Genomic DNA, 11,012 nt, shown 5'->3' with positions numbered 1-11,012 from the left:
AATTCCGATACGTAGGTCCCATTTATCATTCTAAAAAGGAGGTCAAGAACATTTAACATGAACTTTTTAGAAAGAATGTATACATTTTAGAAATATTTCATTGATCAAAAACGTAAAAAAGTAGGATTCCCAGCATGTTTCTATCTTATTTCATTGAAAAAGGCAGTATAAATATGACTTTTTCCATGATTATCGTATTTAAACCTAAATGGACCTTACAAACCAAGTATATGTTACAAAGCATCATTAAAAGAATAAAATTTACATGATTACAACAATGTAGTTGAAAACAGTGTTAAAATTTAAAAGTCCAAAGGGAAAATACAAAACAGGAACAAAGCAAACAAGGATCTTCACAAAAGCGAGAGGAAGGATCAGGTGAAGGAGTGAGCATCCTCTGCTGACCGGTCACACCCGCCGTGTACCCTTTGTTGTAATGGGGAAAACGGTAAAAAAAACGTAGATAAATCATTGATAATGGCCTACCAATGAATATAAAAAACGTCAGTCAGTTAGCATGCGACCCAGCGAAAGATTGTATTTACCGACACGCGTACGGTTGATGTATTGACCAAAACTCACGAACTCATGACATTAATCGAGACTGTTGACAATCTTATTTTGTCAATTTGTTTGTCAGTAACTTACTTGGTTTTGGAAATTGTTCTAACGAAAAGAATGCCCTTGCTTATCGGATCATCTGTGAGATGAAAACTTCATATGCAGATGAGGAAGTTATATTGTTACATAAGTGTTGTTAGGTTACCAATTTGATTTAATGCACATCAAAGCTGAAGGAGAAAATTGTTCGTAACTGTGCCAGAGTATATTTAAAACTTGAATGTTCGGCGGAGCTTAATTTATCCCACTCCTCAGTGTTGTTGTATCAAGAATTCCTTGAGAAGTTTATCACTGAAATCTGTAGACAAAACATACTTTACAAATACAAATATAATGGGGGATCAGAATTCATCTGTTTGAGTTATGGCTAATTTAATTTGACCTTTTTGCACCTAAAATGCAATTTTAGCCTGATTATGATTTGTTGTCAGTTTTTTCGATCAAGCAAACCTATTTCTTTTTACTTTGTTTTTAATAATGCACAATGATTACACTATATAGAGAGGATTACAAAAAATATGTGCAAAGCTGCATAAACTTTTCGTGACCTTTTTGCACTTAAAAGAGACAATTACAATAATAGTTAGAATTTATATTTTGATTTGGAATAAAAACTTTTTGAAAATCATGAATTTTATAAGAATAATCCAGTTTGCCCAGATATGTATTCAGTATCATTTTTACATAATAAAATATGGGGGTTAGTGATGTCAAATAAAAGATATAGGGCCTCAAAGGTACAATTCTCGCAAATTTTGGCTTAAAAAATTCAGACATTTCATATATATTTGCATGTTTTATGCCAAATTAAACGTCTCTCAAGATTAATTATTTTACATGTCACACACAACATACAGAATATGTTACAAACCTATCAAATGTTAAAGATGTGAATAATGAATAAAGTATAAGGAAAATCACAAAATTGCTTTTTTGTCATTTTCGTCTTAAATAAAAAAACTTCCGCACGAAAAAATAGTTCACTAATAAAACGTGTTTGTTTCTTCATTTCAGATGGATTTTCTTTATGAAGGCCGAGGGCAATAGATCATACTGAGCTTTTCCCTGCACCAAGGGAAAAATATTCTGGTCTATTGACTGCTCAAGCATTAAATAATTGTATAATACTTTACCATAAAAAAAAATTTGGTCTTTCAAGTCAAATGACATATTGACATATTTATATCATAAATGTCTTACGGTTATTCTTAGAGGAGATTGTTTCTTTCTTACAGGACATACATACAACTAAGCAATTGCAGCATATGCATGCAAAAAGAATTATATGAAACAGGACTCCTAGTTTATTGACAATAAAATAAATTTGAAAAAATTCTGGTCTATTGACTGTTCAAGCATTAAATAATTGTTTTATTACCTAATTCCTTTTTTATTTTTCCGGGTGTACAATTTGCATATTGCAATTTTTCATCTTTTACATGCACCAAACCTGTTGCATGCATTACAACATCTCAATTCAATATTAGTTAACACAAAGAAGGAGGAGTCTTCAACCCATCAGATTATAAATAGTCTTTTACCTTATATGAGGCTTTAAAACTGTTGATTATTTGATACTCCATTTTGATAACATATATTGAATTTGGTTTCACCAAGTACTAAAAACAGTGAAAGGGTGAGAAAGGATGTAACATTATAACATACACGTGGACTGATATACGTTGCCGGTCCAATAGATCACAGTCTATTGCCTAGCGGTTCAATAGATCGCAGTCTATTGACCGGCGGTCCAATAGATCGCAGTCTATTGACCCGCGGCCTAATAGGTCGCAGTCTATTGACCGGCAGTTCAAAATAGACGTAACTATTTAATTTGTAATAAAACAACAAAATCCCTTTGATTAGGTAATAAAACTATATATGCTAGTTTTAATTCAATTACTTAATAAAGGGTAAGTGCACTGAAATTGAGTTGCGTTTCTAAACACGTATGCAATTTGTGGCGCTTTTTATTACAAATTGAAGATAAATGTAAATCGAATGCTTTTTTTTTAATTTTAGCTGCATATTCATAAAAAAGTATGTAACATAAATTGACTATACAGTTTGATGTTCATTTGATACCTATGTACAAAGTACTCTCCATTGATATGAGGGGAACTAAAGATATCATTTAACAGGGAGCATTTATTTCAAAGTTTAAAGTAATTTTTGCACTGAGTCTCATAAACAATCTTTGATTTATATCAATGGAAAGCTTACCATCACTTGCACGTTTTCCAAGAATAGGATTAACATCTGGTCCGTTTACTTCATCATATAATATGAACCAAAGCAATTTTAATAAAATTAACATCATCTAAAACTTTAAAACTGTTGATTATTTGATACTCCATTTTGATAACATATATTGAATTTGGTTTCACCAAGTACTAAAAACAGTGAAAGGGTGAGAAAGGATGTAACATTATAACATACACGTGGACTGATATACGTTGCCGGTCCAATAGATCACAGTCTATTGCTTAGCGGTTCAATAGATCGCAGTCTATTGACCGGCGGTCCAATAGATCGCAGTCTATTGACCCGCGGCCTAATAGGTCGCAGTCTATTGACCGGCAGTTCAAAATAGACGTAACTATTTAATTTGTAATAAAACAACAAAATCCCTTTGATTAGGTAATAAAACTATACATGCTAGTTTTAATTCAATTACTTAATAAACGGTAAGTGCACTGAAATTGAGTTGCGTTTCTAAACACGTATGCAATTTGTGGCACTTTTTATTACAAATTGAAGATAAATGTAAATCGAATGCTTTTTTTTTTAATTTTAGCTGCATATTCATAAAAAAGTATGTAACATAATTTGACTATACAGTTTGATGTTCATTTGATACCTATGTACAAAGTACTCTCCATTGATATGAGGGGAACTAAAGATATCATTTAACAGGGAGCATTTATTTCAAAGTTTAAAGTAATTTTTGCACTGAGTCTCATAAACAATCTTTGATTTATATCAATGGAAAGCTTACCACCACTTGCACGTTTTCCAAGAATAGGATTAACATCTGGTCCGTTTACTTCATCATATAATATGAACCAAAGCAATTTTAATAAAATTAACATCATCTAAAGATAACAAAGTGATAGTTTAAGGTAGTCCATTCATAGCTATCATATTTCATATCTAATAAATTTTAAGTTTGATTACTAAAATCTTAGTGTGGTTTTAAGGGGTTTATTTAATAATAAATATTCGTCTTTAAAATTTTTAAACATTTTTGATATTAAAAAATTTATCCCATCTTGAAGTTAACATTGAAGTCTATGGGAAAATGCATTTTTTAATATATCTTTATAGTATAAATAATTTTCTCACACATCTCTTGGTAAAAAGTTGCAAAACCTTTCCTTTTCTTTGATAATGCTAAACAAATCATTATTTACCGTACATATTCTTAATAATTAAATTTTATAAATTTTTGCAAGGGGCAGACAACTATTTAAAAAAGTTCCAAGTGCAAAAAGTTCATTTAACCAACTCCATACATATTCCCGAGTTTGGTTTATGTCGCCCTCATAATACTTTTATAATAGATATTCAATATAGTTCATATCACAGTTGTAAATTTACCTCAGTTATGGATGGACTAATCCTTAATTATACCCGCACTTTCTAAAGAAAGTTTGGGTATATTGTTGTAACCCTGTTCTGACCGTCCGTCCGTCTGTCCATCCGTCCGTCCGTCCGTCCGTCCGTCCGTCTGTCACGTTTTACTTTCTCAAACTGCTCTTACATTTTATAAACCAGCAAACTGAAATCTTGGAGTTTGATTTGGGGTATCATGTTGTTTTCAAAAAAGGTTTCAATAATTCTCTGTTAGTCCTCAGGGTCAAATAATTGGTAAAAAATGACGTTTTTTCCACAAAAAACCTTCTTCCTCGAACTCCTCCTACATTTTCAACAGTAGACAACTCATCTTTTGGAATATGTTTTAGGGTATCCTATAGATGCGCAATAAGGTTTCGGAATTTTCAATTTTGTCCTGGGGGTCATTTAATGGCTGAAAAATGACGTTTTTTTTACCAAAAAAACTGGTTTCAAAAACGTCTTTTTTTTGGCAGTAGCCAATTGATCTTCTAGAATATGATTGGGGGTGTCATATTGAGGTGAGATCAGGTTCCAGAATTTTTTTTCTATTAAGGGGATCAGTGAGCAACAAAAAATGACGTTTTTTGGCAAAAAAAGTATGGTTCCCAGAACTCCTCTTACAACTTTTGTAGTAGCTACGTCATCTCTTGGGATATAATTGGGGTTGTCCTATAGATGTGCAATAAGGTTTTAAAAATTTAAATTTCATCCAGGGAGTCAAATAGTAGCAGAAAATTGACGTTTATCACTAAAAAAAAAAAGATCCAAGAGCTCCTCTTATGAATTAATGGATAGACACATCATATCTTGGGATATGATAAGGACTGTTCTAAAGATGTGCAGTAAGGTTTTAAAAATTTAAATTTCATCCAGGGAGTCAAAAAGTAGCAGAAAATTGACGTTTATCACTTCAAAAAAACATAGATCCTAGAACTCCTTTTATGATTTAATGGATATAGACACATCATATCTTGGGATATGATAAGGACTGTTCTATAAATGTGCATTACGGTTTTGAAAAATTAAATTTAACTCTGAGGCCCATTACCTATATACCTTTTGATGCCCTTTAAGGATCAAGAATATATATGGTTAAGGGGTGGGGATCTCAACCGTTTTCGAGATATTCATGCACTTCCTGTTCGAGAGGGGTCAGGACCACCCACAGGGCCCATGACCTACATAACATTTGATGCCCCTTGACATCAGAAACATGAAGATAAGTGCACGACCCGACCGAAATTATCACCTCATAATATTCAAAGAATGATTCCTTATTACTTACATTTATATAATTTAAGCTATCGTACAATTAAATCTTTAACTATAAATAAGCAAACCCCGCCGGCGCCTCAATTTGGCGTCATTTGTATTATGGGTTATATAGTACAAAATCGATACGTAGTGTTATCACAGGCAAAGACACTGGAAAATGTTAATATATATAATTATAGAGCCTCTTTTATGATCCATACATGTTTTTTCTCCACACAATACAGTAAGTCATTAAAGAACAAGTGAAAATAAAGTGCACATGTAGATCATAATGTTTAATGATAAATACATACAAGTAGGTACATGTAACAGTTTTACTGTACAGTCAATCATTAAAAGAAGTGTCAGGCAGGTACTTGTAGCGACCTAGTTAAGGGTGAGTGTGTCTTAACTGTTTTTGGCCAGATACCTTTTCCTGGTATTAATATATAATTGATGAATGCTGAACATCGCTTCGAGATATTAACTTTAACATTATTAATACTGATGAGCCTGTTGGCTCAAGGTTGAAATTAATAATAACGTACACAGAGACATTAGTAAATGCTGATGAAGAAATAAGATTGAGGGCGATCTTTAATCCGAGTACCATTGTATCTATCTCATCTAACTCAAGAGCAACAATGGCGTAGTATAAAACTTCAATTTCAATCCTACTTTCCTTATTTTCATATTATTTTTTAACATGCTCCCAAAAAGTGGGGGGGGGGGGGACTGCATGATAGTTCAGTTTTGGGGCCAGCCCCCCCCCCTCCCCCCCCCTCCCCCGATGCTACGTGCCTGAATAGAAACATTTGACGCAGACGAGAATATGCACATTAAATTGCAACTATTAACAAATGAATGGAGCAATTGCCACAAAAGCACGTACAACATTCTTCTTAATCAGAAGATATCTTTTATTTATCATCAATCCGATTTTTTCGAATTTCAACGGGTTTCCTAATAACTGCTTGTGCGTGAGCTTGGTCATCAACGTCATGTGTTTTGCGCTGTAAGTTAACATTTCGCCATAGTGATCTATAAAAGATGTGCAGTTACTTGAATGTACATTGTTTATATACTCTTGAAAGAATGTTAAAGCCCAGATTTTTTTTACATTTTAAAATACTATGAGAGAGAGAGAGAGAGAGAGAGAGAGAGAGAGAGAGAGAGAGAGAGAATTGTCTGTATAAATATGATAGTAGTATTAAACGTACACTAACCCTAGTGTAAGACAAATAATTGATGCAATCAGAATTGCTATGAGGCAAATTGTCCAAATCGGGATGCCAGCTGCTAGATAGAAAAAAAAATCACATTTGAAATTATTCAGTTGTGCAATGTTTATGCAACTTCAATAATGAATCAAATATCAATGTACATTTATTCTGATTTAATAGTGCATCTGATTCAGTTAATATAAATATCATTATCTTAACAGAGTTGTTTACTCGATCAACGGTAATTTTAATAGATGACATATGTAAAGCATACCTGAAGATGTATTGGTACATCGACATGTTTCGTTTCTGTTGTTCACTGGTTTATATGAATATATGTTGTGTTATTAACAAATATTTTTTTTAACAGAGACTATCTATTTCAAAACAGGAACTGTTACACTTAACCTTATATGATATAAGCAGACCAAGGACTTTTTAAAAATGATTATCAATGTGATGAGTTAAGCTATTTAAAAAAAACTGGAAAGTATATGTAGTTCGGCTTACCACTGCTCATATTTGTTCCAAGAGTTCACTAAAAATATAATAAAATTTTGATAGGACCTAAAAGTAATCTTTACCAAGGTAAATACACTGTACTACTGTAGATTCTTAATTAAACGCAGTGAATTAGTATCCGAGTAGAGTCGGGACAAGTCCATCTTGCATAGTTTAAATATCGCAGTTATTTTTCGGACAAGTATAAACTAAATTGAACCATAATAACATTTTGACCCTCGCGATTTTACATTCTCGCGATTTGAAGCAGTTGATTCGCGGAATTAAGTAATAGCATAAAATAATGAATTTTCAGTTTAACATAAAACAGATATAATTTGATATTTTAATTGCACTTATAATCATCGAATTATTAATGGATTTTTTTTTACAAGCAACCAGTGTAATGAATTACTAAATGATTGTTACATGTTATTGTAAACGTAGTTGTTTCAGCGTGAATGCGTGTCTGTTTTATTTACATCTTCAGGTGAGATTTTCCAGCATTTCCTATTGATTCCGATTTTTAAAACATGCCCCAAAGACAATTTCTCTCGACAGTAGCAAATGCTAATTTAAAATCAACAAGTGCACACCTAGTTTTACCTTAAAAGAGAGTAGACATATAGAAAGTTCAAGAAGAATTATATTCCATACAGCTGCCAGATTATATTTCTGTTTAGTTACTTTTTTATTGATGAATATATTCTATCATTCTCTTGCTTATATTAATTTTCAATTATTTTATGTTATATATCGAACAACATGTGTCTACTGTCTCTTAGTCCATAAGCGTCGGAACCACTTTTTTGCAGAGTTAGACCTAACCATTAGGCACATAGAATCATAGAGGGTTCAGCCCCTAACTGTTTTTCGCAGCAAAGATAATTGTTCCTAAATTTACCTTGAAAAAAATGGAGTTGAAGTCAAAGGTATACTAGCTACTACTCCCCAACTCGACCAATCGATAAATGGGGCGTGTAGATTTCAGTCTGGCTGTTTCAAAAGCGCTATGAATTAGCAATATGTTTTTGTAAGAGGGAATAATAATTGGTAGATGGAAATATAATACATGTACTATGTTGGTTTTCAACACTTTTTCCCAGAACGTGGCGGGCCACGTTGAGAAGGCTTACATGGGCATTGCCTGCTGCCCAATCCTTTTATGTAAATGTATTTTTGCATAATGAAATGTTCAAATCAAATCAATGTGGCGAAAAGCATTCAATAATATCATCAATAGTCAAATCCAATCGTAACAATTCTGCCATTTCCGTCACCGTAAATCCTTTTATTGGTTACGGAGAAGGGCGAGCGTGATCTGAATGTAGTCAAATCAACACAACATGTACATGCATATAGGTTGTCAGATATTGGTCAATAAATACCATAACAATGAGCCTCAACACAGCCCGTAGAGTTACGATTAAAATATACACTGACAGGTAAACAGGCGCTGATTTTCATGCTGGTTTTATTTTCACAGCATCCGGTAGCATTAATCTCGCAAAACTGTTTGTATTCGATGCCTTTTGAGACCGGAAGCATCCCTGAAAGAAGACAAAGCTTAAAGTAATCACCAGGAAGTGTTTCAAAAATATACAGTTCTATTTCGGTATTAACAATCGAAAATATTGTTTTATTTGTTATTAGTTGTTATGATAAACGTTCGTCCAACCATTCATCCATCGCCATGAAAATGTTTTGGATGAATTGCATTGGCTCAATGTTGGACACGCCAGTGTGGTGTGATGTCCAACAAATGTGTTCAGAATATGCCAATTATTGCTTGACCAAAACACACAAGTAGCAGCTTCAATAGGAATATAACCCGACGACATGGAACCTCTTCCATTATTCGACAGAAAGGTTTCATTGCAAGCATCAACTGTAATTTTAATTAAAATTGTTTAAATTAATTACAGAAACATAATAATGTTATTGGTGATTCCCACAGCAGCTAACAAACCGTAATACTTACACAGAACATCCATGGTAACCCCAACAAGCCATTGAATAGAAACCAGGAAGAATCTCCGAAGATCCATGAAATCCTGTCCAAGATTATTTAGGGTCGCGTTCCGTTGTGGGGTAGTAAGCTCTCGCCATTCAACAAGTCTATGTGTCTCAATCAATAGATTACAGGATTTTAAAATTATCTCGCACACGGAATAAATATAAAATAGTGGTTTATATAGCATTGATTGATAAGATAAGGTAGTATCACAAAAAGTGAAATATTTATCATTTGATATTTAGAATAGATCATTGCGTTTACATATATTCTGGAGATGAAATAAAAGAGATGCTTGCGTTTCTAATTGACCGATTATATGTAATAAACCCCTGGGGCTCGTAACATAAAGCATGCTAAGATTTTGACTTAAGTAGGGTCATAAGTAGGACTTAGGCGGAATCTTAGGACCTACATAAGTCCCACTTAAGTATGTCTTATACCGTCACATAAAACAAACTTAGCTAAGTCATGCTTATGCTAAAATTTAGGAATGAATTTTTCATATTATCTTTTGTTGAATTTGAATGCATTGATAATAAAACCATTGTCTTAGATTAATATCTTGTTTATTCTTAATATCTTTGATATAAGATGGGGTAGATGTAAATATACAGACACAAAATTCAAGGTTGCATGGTATACATACATGTACATACGTACTTAAAATTTTTAAAAAGCTCAAAGCGATGGATCTTAGGCAATGTTTTTCAGTCTGTTGTTTTGACGAATATTCACTATTTTAGTCGTTCTCGAAGATTGCCTGTGGCGTAATATCGCGATGCTGTTAGAACTTGATAGAATAATTTAGTGGATTTATTTTTTTTATCTTTTGTTATACATCTTACCCCACCAATAAGGCAATTCACATACTCTGAGTATGATTTTTCATTAAGTGGATAAACATTGTTACAGTAATGAAATGAGGCAATCGTCTTTATAATCACTGATGGTTTTTCTGTCTTCGTACGTCCTTTTTTCAATTTCTCAAGTTTCGCGAGTTTACATAATTATAGTTACTTCTTGTGAACTGACCATTACGTGTTTACAACCTATTCAGCAGCCCAGTTGCATATTATAAGGAAAACAATATAGCTCATTAGGAACACTGCTTAAATTTATATAAATTAAATCAAAACTTTTATATTGGTGAATATTTATATATTGGTTTTGTGTGAATGTGTGATTAATAATCTGTATTCAAAGGCTGAATTGAAATAATTAACAATGAAACTTCTAAATGTATGAAAACAATATTTAAGACATACTTAAGTCACCTCTACCGGCAGCCTAAGTTTTAGGTAAATTATCCTAGCTAAGCACTCTTCTAGTTACGGACTTAAGTCTAAGAATGTACATAAGTCCTACTTAAGCACTGTCTTAGACTTAAGTACCCTTTATGTTACGAGCCCCAGGTCTTCCAACAATCTGTTGAATTCCCATGAGTGCCAATTGTGCGCCATTCTTAGCAAACCTTTTTCTATATATGTAGCAATATACATATGATTCGAAACGCAAGGGCATGTTCGACGTATGATCAATCGTAAGAGGTATTAGCTACTGACAAACAAGTTGTCAACTTAATAAAACAAGAATATCAAGTCTTGATCGAAGTTATCATTTTGTTAGTTCTATGATCAATACAACGACCTTTTCAGCCGTTAGGTCAAGGGATGTATGACTTTTTTAATAAATGCTTATTGTTAGACCATTATTTATCAATATTTACATTTGCAAATATGTTTCCTTATATAAACCTATAGAATAGCGAAAACGTTCAA

The 11,012-nt window shown here is 32.8% G+C and overlaps 1 long non-coding RNA gene across 1 annotated transcript; it reads right to left on the bottom strand.

Moving 5' to 3' along the window:
* Positions 1–6,284: 6,284 nt before the first annotated feature.
* On the bottom strand, positions 6,285–9,500 carry LOC117681648 (uncharacterized). Its single transcript, XR_004596265.2, has 6 exons — positions 9,199–9,500; positions 8,896–9,105; positions 7,227–8,767; positions 6,991–7,035; positions 6,720–6,789; positions 6,285–6,534 (listed from the first exon to the last, which is right to left on the bottom strand). It is a non-coding gene; the product is annotated as an uncharacterized lncRNA (long non-coding RNA).
* Positions 9,501–11,012: the final 1,512 nt, after the last annotated feature.

Source organism: Magallana gigas, chromosome 2 (assembly GCF_963853765.1).
Source record: "Magallana gigas chromosome 2, xbMagGiga1.1, whole genome shotgun sequence".
Lineage (NCBI taxonomy): Eukaryota > Metazoa > Mollusca > Bivalvia > Ostreida > Ostreidae > Magallana > Magallana gigas.
The sequence above is the reverse complement of the archived record's forward strand: the minus strand, read 5'-3'. Positions and strand labels throughout refer to the sequence as shown.